Here is a 16,863-nt window from a genome sequence, read left to right on the forward strand (position 1 = left end):
ATTTTTTTTGCCATTCCTTTTGCAAATTTATTTTTGTAGATTTTTATTTCAATGGATTTTTTTTTTTTTTGGCTTTAGGGAGTTTTTGTTTAAAATAATCCATTTTCCGATTAATCGTGCTTTTTTCCATTAGGTTTTCAAATTATTTGTATTCGGTGTTGCCGGTGGAGATAAATGTGATCTGGTGTTGTGTGGGTGAGACATTGTAGGGTTAGTAGTTTGAAAAGTTTCCAACTCTTTCTTCATTGATTTTTGTCTTGCCAAGACTTTCTACTATTTTGACTTACTTGAATTTCATTATCCGAACTCTGTTCTCTGAATTGGGTTACCTAAATTGCGCCTGGTATTTTGATGTGGCCGGTGGCTTTGTATGGCTGGCTAGTGTTATTTGGGAGTGATTTTAGTTATAATGGGAGACAGGGCACATTAGTTATATTTGTGCTCATGAACTGATTAGGATTAGAATAGTAGAGTCTTTGCTAATTTATGCGCTTTTATTCTCTGTACTAATATAATCGTCCTTACGTATATTGGGACTAAATTGAATAATGATGCTTCCTTTTCTTCTTAGTGAAAACACATACCAAAGCAACAAAGCTATGGTGGTGGGAGTAATCATTCTCAGGTATATATGATATGAATATGTTTGCCAAAGTTCATTGTAAGTGATGCGAGAATTACTTGACACTCAAATTAAACCCTCGTTTGACAATTGTAGTAGAATGGATAAGTGAGGGATCGTTCTAGACCGGGGATTAGGAGGGCTTGCTAAAACCTTCTAAATTGACTTAAAAACATAAAAACACAATATAAAACACTATTTAATGCTCGAAGAAAGCAAAACTAAAAATAAGAAAGATTAAGACTAAGACTTCAACGAAATAGGGGGGAATTGGATTTGGACGAATTTAAACTAAAACGTAAAAACAATATAAAATCTTAAACTAGACTCAAAGAATGTGAAATTAAACGTTAAAACACTAAGACAAACCAAAAGAATCAAAATGCTTTAAAAACACAAACTAAATTGATTTCTAACTATATTGCACATTAAAGCAAAAGAAGGATTGAGATTTGATGAAAATTGAAATAACGAAACAAGAATGTAATTGATGAAATAAGATGGTTGGTGAATTAGCTAGAGGTTCTTTCTCCACACATGATATTTATGCATATGAATCAATTTTCAGTTATTCCTTCATTGAATTATGAACGACAATGCCCCAAATTAACCGTGACATCACTAGTTAACCCTCAGATTTTCCTTATATTATTGGATTGGATGGCATCATTCGACAACCCAAAACATTCTCAAAAGTTCCCTACATGTCATCATAATAGAGATACAATCGAAGATCATTAAGAATAATGAAAACCATAAGCATTGACAAAGCACTTGCAACTATGACATCATGTTACTCATGCTAAGAATTAAACTTAACGCGATCGTGACAAGCGACCTTCACCACTTTCAAGTATAAGTTAGTAACGATTATGTGAAACCTTCTTAAACTTTAGCCACATATTCATGCATGCTAATTAAGTGTCGACCCTCAATCAACAAACACAAATAAGTTAATCATCAAATAGTTAAGCCAATTGCATTCACGAATCAAGAGTTCATAACCGGAATTTATCAATTCATATTACATAAATAATCATGGTATTGAAATCACCCCTAGCTAAAAAGGGTTTAGTTCCTCATAACTTTGAAATCAAAGAAACACCTAAACATTCCAACAACACAAACGTGAATTGTATGAACGTTTAGGCCCTCTTATCTTCCATTCCTCATATTACAAAACAAAGAGAATTGAATTTAAACTTTGAAATCAAAGAAACACGTAAACATTCCAACAACTCAAACGTGAATTGTATGAACGTTTAGGCCCTCTTATCTTCCTCTTTATTGTGGCACAAGAACTAAGGGATGTTGTAGGTGCGTTGAATGGATTGGGGGATTATGGAAATGGAAGAAATGGAGGAGAAATGGAAGAAAAACTCACGGCTAGGGAGAAGATGGAAGTGTTTGTGGTGTGTTGTGTATGAAATGAGATGATATTTGAATGAATGAATGCAAGGGTATTTATAGGAGGAGTGGAGATGTATATGGCTATTTGTTTAAGGTGTTTGTGGTTGCAATGATGAAGAATTGCATGTGGAAATAAAAGGGAAAATGTGGTGAAATGATGAAGTAGGAAGGTGGAAATGCATGTGAGATGTTGGAAAGGAAATGGGAATATGAGTAGGCCATGGCATGGGAGTTGTTTTGTTGGTGTAAATGTGCCATGGTTGCAATGATGAAGAATAAAGGGTGCATGTGGGGTGGAATTGAATGAATGCAAAGTGAATGAATAATGAAATGAGTTAAAGAGGGAGAATGTGGTGAAATGATGAAGTAGGAAGGTGGAAATGCATGTGAGATGTTGGAAAGGAAATGGGAATATGAGTGCATGTGGGTGAATGATTTGTGGTGCAATGATGAAGAGTTGCATAAAGAATGCATGTAGGGTTAGCTAGGTTGGCTTTGTTTGGGTGCATGTGTGTTAATGGTGGTTTTGCATGTGAATTGATGGATTGTTTTTGATGGAATGGATGGTTCTTTGCATGGCTTTTGAAGTGATTGTGGGCTTTGGAATTGGAAGGAAATGCATGGCCTTGGGGTTGGTTTAAGAGAGAATGGGCTAGGCCCTTTTGTTTTATGTCCAAAATGAATACAAGGCCTTCAAATTCGTCCAACACTTTGGCTCCAATCATATGCTATCCATTCCAAGCCCAATTTTGCTCCAAAATGCTCCAAAATGCATCTTTTTGCTTCCTTAGCCATATGAACCTAAAAACACACGAAAATGGCTTAAACTACTAAAACAACTATGAATTAACAACATAGATGCACGAAAACAAGCTAAGTAAGTCGCCTAAATATGCTCCTATCAGTAAGTAGATCGTACATATTTGATTCTCTGGGATATTGTAACTGTATTTCGGTTCATACTGGGGAATAGATTGCTTCTAATTAGAGTGTTTATGATGGTCACTATCAATTCTCGCATGTATTGGGCAATGCGGTTTTGTTGGTTCATGTTAGGGAATAGGTTGCTTTTACTTTAAGCGTTTTTGATGGTCGCTATTAGTTCTCGCACGTATGGGCAATGAAGTTTTGTTGTTTATCAGTTGTAGCAACATACTAAGTCATGATTGTTCCAACCTCTGACCTTGAACTTTCTTTTTGCTTATTTAGGTGAAGTTTGCAATCCAATACATGCAAAGAGGTATCCAGAAAAATGAAAATTTTGACATAAGACCGTGAACATCATTAAGGTATCTTATCCATGAATATTTATTCTATCTGTATCCTCATAAACTTAGTTTATCTTTATCGCTTTCCTCATAACACTACATTAGGGGAGCCTCATGATCCTTATTATCATAAAAAAACAGATGTGTGATGCATCTAATCATCCTTATTATCATTAAGACTTAGATCTTATCCAACAATTCTACATTCAAATTCCAGCCAGTAACTGGAATCCCAATCTAACCAACTCAACATACATATCTACAAAAATAGAACACATTATAGTTTTAATCAACTCTTCTTTAGCATATTTTGGTAAAATAAAGTGTTCAAAGAGAATCAAATATGTAGTGAGCTGTATTTTGTGGTATTGTAAGGATAAGATGATATATATGCCTCCGTTTTTCTCAACAAGAAACTGAGATTATATGATGCGGTTGAAGACGCCAACATAAATGCAATAGAAAGAAGAGGGACAAATAAAGAATAGAGGGTAAATACATATCCATCATTCCTATATACAATAACTATGTATTTCGTGTATCATCATTCTCTTTGCCTGAAATCTTATTTGGATGGTCCTAATTTTGTATGAAGTTCTTTCTTATACAATGAATGATTTCCTTGCCTATTTTGTGTTTCATTGCCCTCTAGCGTTAGGTGTATGAAAACACGAAACTTTTTTTTTTTCTGTCCACCTCAAGTGATAGTTGTGTGAAAAATGGAGGGGGAGTAAATTCATGTTGATGATTAAAAAAGCATAGTTAATGTTTTAATTGTTTTCCTCTTCCATGACTTCAAATGAATTTGATCTCATGGATATTGGGTATCGTATTTTCTATTTGTAATGAATTATGTTGCTGCAAAAGAAGTACATATAACGCAAATTGTGAATTTGGCAGGCTAAAGGGTTTGGAAATCAAGAAAAAGCTTCAGCAACCATTTGAGTTCGTGATTGGTTTGAAACTTTTTCAATTATATTTTGTTGTAAGCTTTCCATATAGTGTCAAGATGAAAATATGAGGTTTGCCCATATTTTGTTGCATCTCTTTAATTCAATAAGAGGTTTGCTCTTATTATGTAAATGTGCAATTGGTGTTGAATCAAATCATAATACAATCAATTTAATAAATTTCATATTTTATATTTATATATATATATATATATATCAAATCATAATACATTTCACGTTCATGAACAAAGTAAAATCTGTATGAGAAAGAAAACAACTAAGACAATGCAAAAATGTAACATGCGTGCGGAGAGGCTAGTTGAAAACAGTGTAGTGTGGTAAACAGTGACACCACCATGACAACCCTTGAAGCCTTTTATTCATCCTCCTCCTCCTCCTCCTCAAAACTATTGAAGTACGACGTGTTCTTGAGCTTTAGGGGCGAAGACACACGCTACGGCTTCTCGGGCCACCTCCATGCGGCATTAAAAGACGGGCTACGAGGTATTTATTGACGACGATTTGAAAAGATGGGAAGAAATAAAAGAGGAACTATTCCAGACAATCGAAGAGTCCAGGATCTCTATCATTGTGTTCTCAAAGAGGTATGCGGATTCAAGTTGGTGTCTTGACTAGTTGGTAAAGATCATGGAATGCAGAGACGAGATGGGGAGAGAGGTTTTGCCAGTATTCTATGATGACAATCCTTCAGATGTGAGGAAGCAGGGGGGCTGTTTAGTCCAAGCATTTCAGAAGCACGAAGATGGCATCCTTGAAGAAAAAGATGACAAAGTGTAAGGCAAATATAAACATATGTATGTCTTAATATCACCAATCATAAGTTAACCAATTGAATTATCAGAAACTAAGAACAAGATATGTATCTAGACTAAACATGCTCATGAGAAACACTGAAACTTGCATAACAACTGACCTGCAGAACCCGAAATTGAAGACGACGCCATTGCAGCTGTTCGAACAGGTTTAGCCTTCTCCTCTTTAACAAAGCACAAGTACTCACAGAACAATAGGAATTCGGAACAAATATAGATGAGCGGATCTTTGCAAGAGCAGTGGCTAAACATACATATAGCAGTGTTCCAAGTATTCTCCTATTAGAATTCGTATGGAACTCAAAATAGCTAAACCATATCACAATATGAATTAACTAGACTCCTGATACTGAGTCAAATCCCATATAGAATTGGTATACCTCACTCTCTTATAATTCTATAACAAATAGGATTTACTAAAAGTTTATCAACAGAACTTTTCCAAACAAAGATTTACACAATCCGGCTGTAAATGTTTGTCTCATACTCATACTCTTACACAAAGAACATGAAGCTAAGGAAGAAGGGGTAAAGCAATGGAGAGAGGCTCTTACTCGAGCTGCAAAATTGTCTGGCCACCATTTTCAAAATGGGTAATTAATCATTTTCATTACTCGATTATTTAACAGTAATGCAGATATCTATTTCGATTTTCCACGTTTCGAAACTTTTTAATGAACGGTTGTTAGGCATATAGCACACAGAAAAAATAGCAGCATTATTGAAGTCTAAGAAGTCAGGCTACATAATCTCCCTCCATGTCGTTTATATACAAATTATAACATTTTTTTTTCTCTTTTGACCATATATATGGCATAAATGAATGAACCTTGAAAAGAAAGTTATGGAAAAAGCATCACAAGGTGTCCTCAAATAAAATTATTTGAGGGATCCCTCAACGGAAGAGGACTGTATATCTATATATACATTTTCCATTTAGTTAATTCTTTATTTGACTGTTGAGTGAAGGTGATAGCTTCTAATAATCCTTCGTTGAGTTAATGCTCACTAATTGAGTTCTCAGGCATGAAGCAAAACTTATTAGGAGAATTGTTGATGAGAGTATTTGGGAATTGCTTCCCAGCACAACCGAATTACAAGTGGCCAGGCACCCGGCCGGTTGGAATCGATTCTCGTGTTCAACCAATTATCTGTTATCCTTCAAGTGGTGGGTCAAATGATGTTAAAATGGTTGGAATTTTGGGGATGGGTGCATTGGGCAAAACAACTGCTGCCAAAGCCATTTATAACAAAATTCATCATAGCTTCCAATTCAAATGCTTCCTTGCCGGGCTGTAGGAGTTTGTCCAAGATTCACCCATCCATCTGTCAACTTAAAAGACTCACTTTGGTAGATTTTACTTTCTGCTGGAAGCTTAGGTATCTTCCAGGGGAATTCCATAAGTTGACATCTATTGAGACTCTTATACTTAGTGAAAGTTCATTGAGAGAACAGCCTGAGGGCTTAGGGGAGATGGTATCATTAAGAAAACTTGATGCACATCGAACATGCATAACACAAATACCCTCTTCCATAATAAGATTGAAGAATCTCATACAACTATTTCTCCCAAGCTGCAATTTAACTGATGGTGCAATCCCCGGCGACCTTGGGAGTCTAATTTCTTTACAAGATTTGGATCTTCGAGAGAATAGTTGTCGTAGCCTACCCAGCCTCAGTGGTCTTTCAAAACTTGTAAACTTGAGATTGAATATTTGCAGAAATCTTTGCGCAATCCCTGATTTACCAATAAATTTGGAATTGTTGTCTGCATTGGGCTGCCCTGCATTGGAAACAATGTCAGACTTTTCGCAAATGTCAAATATGAGAGAACTGTATCTACCTAATTCGCCCAAAGTCACGGAGGTTCCAGGCTTAGGCTTGGATAAATCATTAAACTCCATGGCATGGCTTCGTATGGAAAGGTGCACCAATCTCATAGCTGAGTTTAGGAACAACATCCTACAGGTCTCTCTCTATCTTTGTCTCCTCCTACACATAAACAAAAACACAAACACAAAGCACATGTACAAGTATTTGACAGTACTATATTACATTGTATATATATTATAGGGATGGACTTCTTGCAGAACTGCTGACATTTATCTGAATGGGACTTATGATATTCCGGAGTGGTTCGAGTTTGTCACTAATGGCAATAAAGTCAGTTTGATGTTCCTAAGTGTGATGGTCGTAATTTTAAAGGGTCGACTCTCTGCTGCATTTACTCAGGAATCCAAGAATATCATCCTTTTGACATTGCTGTTGTAAATTGTACCAAGCATACTACTTTGAGGGCCGCAGAGCATTCCTGGGGATTACCATATAGTCTCTGTAAAGACTATTTTTGGCAAGGACAATTATCGAACGATAAGCTCAAGCTCAGTTTGCAAGGCGGGGACGAGATTGTTATTCTTTTAGAGGGTTCTAGAGTGAGAGCGATGAAAATAGGGGTAAATCTAGTATGGGACAAACCTTTGAAGGAAATTATGCATCATGGCTTGATGCATCACTATTCGTACACATCTGAATCTGAACCACATACGGATTGGTTGTATGATGAGTCAAGTCCAGGACAAAGCTGTGACGCATCTGATAATCATCCGAGTAATTAAATGACGAGTACTACAGATGAATTGAAATGGAAAAGGCAAAAAGTTTGAAGAAAGGGCATTACCTTATTATACTCTCCCGCAGACCCTGTAGCGTCTTTCTCGTTTTCCCAGCTCGATTATTCGGACATTTGATTTTATCACGTCCAGCAGATTATTTGTTCCTCATTTTATAGACAATTCATTTGCGATATTGACTAGCTGTTCACTTGTTAATTGTTCTATGCTTCACAAATATTCATATTCTCTTGTCGAACCAAATTATTAACATCATACTTCCAATTTTTCGGTCCTAAATCAAAATTTTAGATTGAAATGTGCAGTTAATGACGAAGGGTACAAACATATAGAAATTGGGATCCATTCTATCAACTCCTCTGTTTCGTCTAACAGTCCAGCACGGCCAAGAAGGTCGATTAGGCAACCATTGTGTTCTAACTTCGGCTGAATCTCCTATATATTTCTGTTGACCCTAAAAACTACCAAGCCTATGTGGCGCATAGGCCGAGTAATTAATAAGCTAACTATGTCCTTCGGTTATGTGCGGGGCGTGCCAACTCATCTGCCGAGGAGTAAAACGTGTTGATGTCGCGTTGGGTGCGCTGTTGACTTCTTGATCTTACAACTGTGGTCGAGGAAGGAACACGTCTCAGCCTTTGAATTCTAGAGCTTGAAGACAAGGTTGCTAGTTCTGCGAAGTTCAATATCAAATTCGGCTTTCAATGTGCCGAATGCAGTAATCTGTAACACCTCACTTCACCGAGAAGGCTAATGAGATGATCTCTGCCAATAAGGATTCAAAAATCCTTCTCGACCGAGACTTGGATAGATAACCAGTCGGCCTCGACGCAGTGTTATTTATCTAAAATGAAGGTGCTCCGCGGTCGGTTGATTCTACAGCAACAGTGTTGTTTATCCAAACTGAAGATGTTCGATGGTTGCCTTCATAGTGCTGTTTATCCAAATTGAAGATGTGTTGGCGAAAAAGGAAAATAAAAATCTCAAGGTTGTTGAGAGGTTTCTTGTAGAGGAAAAGTTTACGCAGGGCAGTTTGTGTGTTGAATTGGAGGGGGCCTCTCGTTGTATGTCGTCTTGTATTTATAGGACTGGATATGCATGTGCTTTCCGTGAAGTATGCTCTGCTGACCACAAATAGAATTCTCTTGGAGACAATCACCTCATTCGAAAATTCATGATAATCATCCTTAAATTGGCCACTGGATTTGATGCTAACCCTGATCCTTGTCTGCCACTCATGATAGCCATGTGTCAGAATTTGTACGCTACTGAAACTTTTCCCGTAACATCCTGAAACAACCATGCAATGTTTACACCCTTCTTCACGTCCAAGTACATGCACTACCAAAGCTAAAACACTTTAAGCCATGCCGTGCTTGTCCCTAAAGAATATGCTAATTATTAGCATATATTTCTGTGCTAAAAATTATCCCAGTTTCGAATATGACACTCCATTATCTTTTGGTGATCACCTGATACCACCATTACCGAAATAACCTGCATGCATGGTTCGGTTCCGAGCAAAGTCAGCCCTTATCCACCTTTGACATCTTTATCTCCATTTCCAACTGCTAATTCGTATGCATGAAACACATAGAAAATAGTCTCTTAACCCGCCCGTTAGCTTTCAAACCAATCATCATGTAAGTGTAGCAATTTGAATTGGAATCGATCTCCTTTGCTTCCAAAAATATATTTCATAAGATAATTACTACGAAAATCCAATAGTAATATCTAGAAAAATATGAAATCCAGCCGTCTGGAACCCGCTCATTCAACGGCCTCAATTGCTCAAGCCGATATTGTAAAATCGGGTCCAAACAATTTCTCATGGAGTTGAAGAACTCCCGGCCCTCATCTACCAGCCCCTGCATGAACTTAAGCATTTAGACAGCAATGAAGGTGATATCATCATGCTTGATGCCAATCTGTACCATTTCGAGAACAAAGTGCTTTTGCTTGTCGTGCCATTCCTTGCAAGCCCACAAATGATTCAAGTCCAAGAGGCTGCATCTTTTTCCCTTAATCCATTGAAAATCTCCAAAGATTTGTCTATGCTACCGCATTTTGCATACATTTCTGAAAGTGCGGTACCAACAACTGCATCAATTTTAGTTCTGTTTTCTTTGATGTACCCGAGAATCCAGTCCCCTTGCTCTAATGCTCCCAACTGAGCACAGCCTGTGAGGAGAGCAATCGCTGTTAATTTAATTATCCCATTTAACTCTTCTAGGTTGTATCTCTTGGGACACCCACCGCCTCGTTAAAACGGTTGTATTGTACATACCCATTAATCATGGACGTCCAGAGAAAACATCCTTAGTTGGACTCCCATCAAATACCTCTCTAGCCTTATCAACCCTACCACAATTTACATATCCAGATACCATACTAGTACAACAGAACACGGTTTTCACTGGCATTTCATAAAAAATTCTCCGCCTTCACTCAGACGACCACAATTTTACATACATAATCAACAATGCATTTCCAGTTCTAGTGGTGAATCCTAGTTCACTTCTAACATATTCATTAATTTCTTTACCATGCTCCAAATTTTTCAACGCTCTGCAAGCTGAAATGGTGCTTACAGTCGTAGCTTCATCAGGCTTCTCGTTGCTCTCACCTGGCATCCTCCGAAACATATCCAAAGCCTCCTCAAACCTTCTGCACCTAACATACCTGGAAATCGTAACGTTCCAACAAAGCCTGTTTCTCGCAGGTATTTGATCAAACATCTGCTTGAAACCATCTGGTATGCCCTATTCCGCACACATGTCAATGAGCGAGTTACACACATACGCATCAAACCCAATTCCAGTTTTTACCACAAACCCATGAACCCTTTCACCTTCCCGAACCTCTCCCAAGATGGGTCAGTGCAGAAAACTATGAGCTTGTTGACGGCGGCTCTTTGGGTGCAGTCCGAGTTGGAACATCTGGAAGTGGATCTGTTTGAGCTCGCTCATGGGTTTGCAGGTTTGGAGAAATTGGATGCATGATTCTTTGGCTTTTTTTTTTTTTTGGCCGGTCAAGGCATGATTCTTTGGTTGGTGCGTAGTTGTGATTGCAGGAGGTTGAGAAGGAGATTGGTTTGCGAGAGCGCAAGCTTTTTCAGTTGTTGGTTGTATAAAGGGTAATGCGGAGATGAAAAATTTTAAACTAAATTGGTATAAAGGGTTATACTAGGAAATAAAATTTTGTTCGCAAATTCGGTTTAAAATTTTGGTCTCCATAACATTACTTAAAATACGTGTGTGTAAATACTCTTCAATTTTAGTTTGGTGAAAGCCAAGAAGACTTGGTTTCCACGGCAACAACATTGAAGTTGATTCCATGAAGTGGCGGACGGGGTCAGGGTTTTAGTTTGGAAGGGGTTCAAAAGTCTCAATCTGAAATGCTCTCTTGATCTTACAAAAATTAGTATGTCGTGTGGCGAGAAACCGACCGCCGTTGTTTGAGTCCGGTACGGTGTCATCCTCATCATTCTCTCCGTTAAACCTAACCTCAAGCCTCTCTGACTTTTTTTTTTCTCTCTCTCCATTGATCACTAGGTTAGAGTCTTTCTCAAAACTCACAAGCAGTGCATTACCTGAACTCTATAGAAGCCACCAACCTCAAATCAAACCCAATGAAAGAAAATAAAGTAAAACCGTCGGATTGGAGCCTTGATCCTATGGAAAAACCTTGAAACTCATAGCATAACACTAAACCTTTTTGTGTGAAAAAAATGTCAAAATTCCGTGTACTTCTTAAGGTAAAATCATATGCATTCATTTAGGAAAACATGTTTATGTGACTCACTTTTATTTGGGTTGTGAGATCAAATTTGTTTAGTTTTTATAGAAAAGCATATTTGAGTTACTTGAGGAAAAACGAAGTTGACGAAGTATCTTTTATTGTTGTCCTATTTCTTTAGGCTTCAATTTCCCTTTAAATAAATAAGTCTGTATTGTGGGAAATTAACTTTTTTATATTCTAAAGAATACGTGTGCTACCCACAACAATGACACCACCTGCAATTTTCTCCTCCAACCGTTAACAACCCTATGCCATGGGAATGGCGCAATGAGCAAAGCAAAACTTAGATAAGTTGCGGAGCTCGTGTAAGTGATAATAATACAACATATGTGAATATCAATAACATCAAATGATTAAATGTAAAAGTAGTGCTACGTGGACTTTTCTTCTGAATACTGGGTCAATCCAATCACCATCAATATCATTTTGATATTCACCTTTCATCAATTCTGAGTAAGCACAAAGGTCCAATTGCCACATATTTCATAATTTAACCACCATACGCCTCATTGTATGCATAGGAATGGTTATATTCCACATCTTATAATACAAGTGCAGGAAATAATATATTTTTCTGTGCCCCCAGTGGTAGATTCAGGATTTTAAACTCAGGGGGTCCCAATAATAAATGTCAAAAATTTATAGACCAAAATAACATTAAAAAATTAAATATAATACATTTCATTCAAAATTATACGCAAAACAACATTACAAGCTATAAAATCATGAAACAACAAATCGTAGCTTTTTCTTTGCATGCAAAGTGTATGGGAGCTCATGCTTTGTAGGCCTACGAGGTCCCATTTGCAAATATGCTCTTTGAACCTCATCTTGAATATTAGAAGAATACTCCTTCATTCGAATTCTTTTTCTTGGGTCTCTCTCACGATTATTAAAATCAATGTGACACTCATTTTATCTTGAGCTCAAACTACCTGAACAAATAAATGGTGCTATTGGCTTTGGAAGGAAAAATCTTTCCATATTTCTTGTTTCTAAACTACACATTTAACCAAAAACACAAAACATATACCAATTAATCAATAAACAAAAATTCCATCTAAATTCCAATGATAAAATGAGTATGTAAACACGAATTTTTCTTGAAACAAGAAACAAGAATACGTGTACAAAATATATGTTTGTATTAATGATTTTGGGGTTACAACCTCTTTGTAATTTGATCCTCTGATTCTATCTTCGTAGGGTGTAGGTTTGTGGATGAGTTGTTGATCCAAAGGGCCGTTGGGGCTTGATCTAAGGATGAACAGTTGATGAATGGATCTTCAAGGGGCGTTGGGCTTGATCTTGAATAATGGGTGTATAGGTTTGTTGAGGTTGTTGATCCAAAGGGCCGTTGAGGCTTGATCTTAGGATGAACGGATGATGAATGATGAACACTTTCTTCAAGGGGTCGTCGGGGCTTGATCTTGAGTTGGTGGGAGTTCTTCAAGGGCCGTTGGGGCTTGATCTTGATGGAGGATTTGACGAAGAACGAAGAGTGCTTTCTTGATCCTTTGGGATTTTCTTGAGAGCTTTAGAGCTTCAAGGCTTCAAGGTTTTGGTGTGTATGCAAATTTCTCTTTCTTTTCTCTTGATGGAGAAGCCTATTTATAGGCTTTGAGAGTGAATCACCACCATCCATTTTTTTGGTGAAGTGAGTAGGTGTTGTAGGTGAAATAAGTGTGTGAGGTTGGTGAAGTAAGGAAGTTGTAGGTGAAATGAGTGTGTGATGTAGGTGAAATAAATGTGTGAGGTTGGTGAAGTAAATGGAAGTTGTAGGTGAAATGAGTGTGTGATGTAGGTGAAATAAGTGTGTGAGGTTGGTGAAGTAAGTGGAAGTTGTAGGTGAAGTAAATGGAGTTGGTAGGTGAAGTAAGTGTGTGAGGTTGGTGAAGTAAATGGAAGTTGTAGGTGAAATGAGTGTGTGATGTAGGTGAAATAAGTGTGTGAGGTTGGTGAAATGAATGGAGTTTGTAGGTGAAATGAATGTGTGATGTAAGTGAAATGAATAAATGTTGTAATTTTAATACATTGGTTAACATTTATTTCACTGAAATTTCGATGTCTACAAATGCCCCCACTTCAAGGCGCGTCGTATACATGTGCTTGTCACGTGTAGAAGATGCGTTTTGAAGTCCCTTAATGTAGATGTCAACCCAAGGGCCGTCGAGGCTTGATCTTGAATTGGGCTGGAAATTTCTTCAAGGGCTGTCGGGGCTTGAACTTAAATTCGACTGGAAGATTTTTTGGTTTCCTCTAATCGTTGATTTTCCATAGGCTTAATCTTGAACTGGGCTGGAGGATTCTTTTGGTCTCATCCGAAGGTCTGAACTTACTCCTTTTATCTGGAGTTGAATTTGATTCAAGGGTGGTGAACACTTGATTTTGAATCGGACTTGTGATTTCTTTAAGGGCTATCGAGGCTTGATCTTGAGTGAAAATAGGACCATGAGCGGTTTCAGGATTCAGACACATGGCAGACAAGCACGAGGTGGAGGTGATGACCTGTTTCTTTGTTCAATCTTTCCAATTCACATTGAAAAGGGTTAGAGGATGACTCAGCATATGCAGTTGTTGCGTTTGCTGACGATCCACAAGATTGATGCTTCATTGTCACTCGTCTTAGCTGTTCTCCAGGCAGATATGGTCCCTTCTCTGGAAGTGTATCAACCGTTGAAGATGACTACTCGAGAGCAACGCTAGGTAAGCAACCAGGGAATAGATTCCTGGCAGTCGGTTCCAGATCGGAAGACTGACTCCAAGTGCCGGCTGATTGCTCTCTTTCTCTTTGCCCTGCGGGTAAGAACAAGGACAAAGGAAAGGACATGGAGAAAGCATGATATGAGATACTTTTGCTTTTTGAAGAAGTGTTGACTATTTAACGGCGTCACGCGACGAGGCTTTGCTTTTTGGCGACAGCGCCAGCGGAGGGTTGTTGAGGCTTCTTGAGCTTTTTGATTAGAACAATGATGTCGAGCTTAGATTTGACTTAAACTCCTCTGTCTGGATGGTTCTGTAGGGGAAGACGTCGCGCTCCAGCAATTTGTTCCAGCTCCTTGTACCGCATTCTTCTCTGCTTGTTTCTTTTACATAGCCGAGGTGGTGCGCAACCCTTTGCCTTTAAATGGTCTTTCAGGGCATCATTTCTCAGTAATTCATCTATGCTTGGCAGCTTCAGTGTAAAGAGTCGACACTCTGTCACCTGTCCTGGAGTATGCACTAAGGGAATTCGAGACTCACCAACAATTGAAGATGAGTACTCGAGAGCAACGCTAGGTAAGCAACCAGGCAAAGGTTCTGGGCAATCAGTTCCAGATTGGAAGTTTGATTTCGGGTTCCGACTGATTGCTTTCTTTCTCCTTGTCTTGGAGGCAAGAGCAAGGGCAAAGGAAAAGACAGGGAAAAAACATGATATGAGATACCTTTGCTTTCGCCCTTGATGATATGAGATACTTTTGCTTTTGAAGAAGCAGCGGATGAATCAGCACATATATTTGTTGCGCTTATCTCCACATACTTCGATTTACCGTTTCCTCCTGCCTTATCTGTACTCCAGGCATCTGGTATCTTCTTTGGGGATACATCAATGGTTGAAGATGAGTACTTGAGAGCAGGGCTGGATAAGCAATCAGGGAGGGGATTCCAGGCAGTCGGCTCTAAACGGGAAGCTTGATTCCAAGTGCCGACTGATCTCTCTCTCTCTTTGTCTTTCAGAGAAGAACAAGAACAAAGGAAAGGATGAGGGAAAGGCATGCTATGAGATACTCTTGCTTTCAGCCCTAATGATATGGGATACGTTTGCTCTCGAAGACTTGGTTGAATAGGTGTTCTCAAGGGAAGAAGAAAACTGAGCATATTGAGAGGTTTGGTTGTAGCTACATTCTCGGTCGAGAAGAAGAGTCATGCATTTTTGGATGTATGCCTTGCCATGAATGTTGACATATATAGGAATTTTAATGGCAAGTAGTAGTGCGGATGTGGCTTTGTCACCCACGCTTGTCGGCAAAAGTGTGGTAGTTGGAATAATGACCTCCACACGTTTTCAACTTTGTCAGATATTTTTGACAAAGGTGCACGCGTTATCTGAAAAGCTGAGATTGCGTCTGAAGAGCGTTGACGAACTTTACGCAGAAAAATCCAGCTTTTAGGATTTGAAGAGTGGCGTCTCTTCGATTTTGTTTTTTTGTTCTTTTGTTTTTTTTTTTTAATTGGTGGCTGTGTCGACTCTTCTTTTATAAAGGTACCGATCACATCCAACATGCACACTTTGAAGATTGCCCGTTCGTGAAAATCGTCTTCGATGTATTTTGTTTTTTTTTTTTTTTTTGAGATTTTACTCCATCTTACCCTTCTCTTTTAACATCTTTGAAAATGGCTAACCCATTTAACATTTGCTTAGATTTGAGTCTCAGCAGTGATATGGGTGCGCCGCGTCAGGGTAATATATAGTGCCCGTCTTTCTTATCTTCTAATGGCCCTCTTACAGGTGAAGACTCCTTGATGCAGGATGCAACAACGGCTACGGTAGTAGCTAGGAACCTCCTTACTCCTAGAGATAATAGGCTGCTTTCAAGACGGTCCGATGAGTTGGCCGTTCAAGAGTCCCTAGCTCTTAGTGTTCAATGTGCGGGCTTTGTGTCCAACATGGGCCAACGCCTACTTGCTCGATCCCATCAAGTTGAATCATTGATGGCGGAGGTGGAAAATCTTAAACAAGAGATCAAACAGCTTAAGCGCGTGAATAGAGATTTGCACGTGCTTGCAAATAATTATTCGACGAGCATGAAGAGGAAGCTTGATCAGCTGCAAGAATCTGAAGGTCGAATTCAAAGTGACCGTCAAAGGCTTGTGGCTTGCGGCTTTCTTCCAGAGGCACCTTTTGCCTTCGTCATCTAGCATTCAACCAAGTATTGAGGCCTCGAATAATCAATCTTCGATGCCTCCCGCTCCTGGAGTTTTGCCAAGTAATGGGGCATCACATAAGCAACCTTTGTGAAGGCTCCGTCTTTTTTTTTTTTTTTTTTTTTTGTACGCATTTGTAATTTCTCGAAGATATTAATAGACATGCTTTATTTCATTCAGTGCATTGTGTTAAGCACAAACAAAACATATTAAGATGTGTTACTTCCTTCCCTTTTTTTTTTTTTAAATGATACTTTTGCAAGCTGGTGCCGTGCACCATCCTTCCCCTATTTTCTTCTTTTCAACGATTCTGTCGCCACCATTTCTTTTCGTTTTTTTTTTCTTCTTGACTTGCTAACAGTAGCTTGCACCTTTTTTTTTTTTTTTGTGTGCGTGCACATTGTTCTGATGACGAGTATGGTAGATTGGCACTGCTGGGTTCC

General features: G+C 38.5%; 2 pseudogenes; one reads left to right on the forward strand and one right to left on the reverse strand.

The window, feature by feature from the left end:
• The first annotated feature begins 6,557 nt into the window (after positions 1 to 6,557).
• LOC125472944 lies at positions 6,558 to 7,859 on the forward strand (annotated as a pseudogene).
• On the reverse strand, positions 7,853 to 10,584 carry LOC108868465 (annotated as a pseudogene).
• Between the last annotated feature and the right edge of the window lie 6,279 nt (positions 10,585 to 16,863).

The sequence above is a fragment of a genome, unplaced genomic scaffold (genome assembly GCF_019419815.1).
Source record: "Pyrus x bretschneideri cultivar Hongxiangsu unplaced genomic scaffold, Pyrus_bretschneideri_v1 Contig77, whole genome shotgun sequence".
Taxonomy (NCBI): Eukaryota; Viridiplantae; Streptophyta; class Magnoliopsida; order Rosales; family Rosaceae; genus Pyrus; species Pyrus x bretschneideri.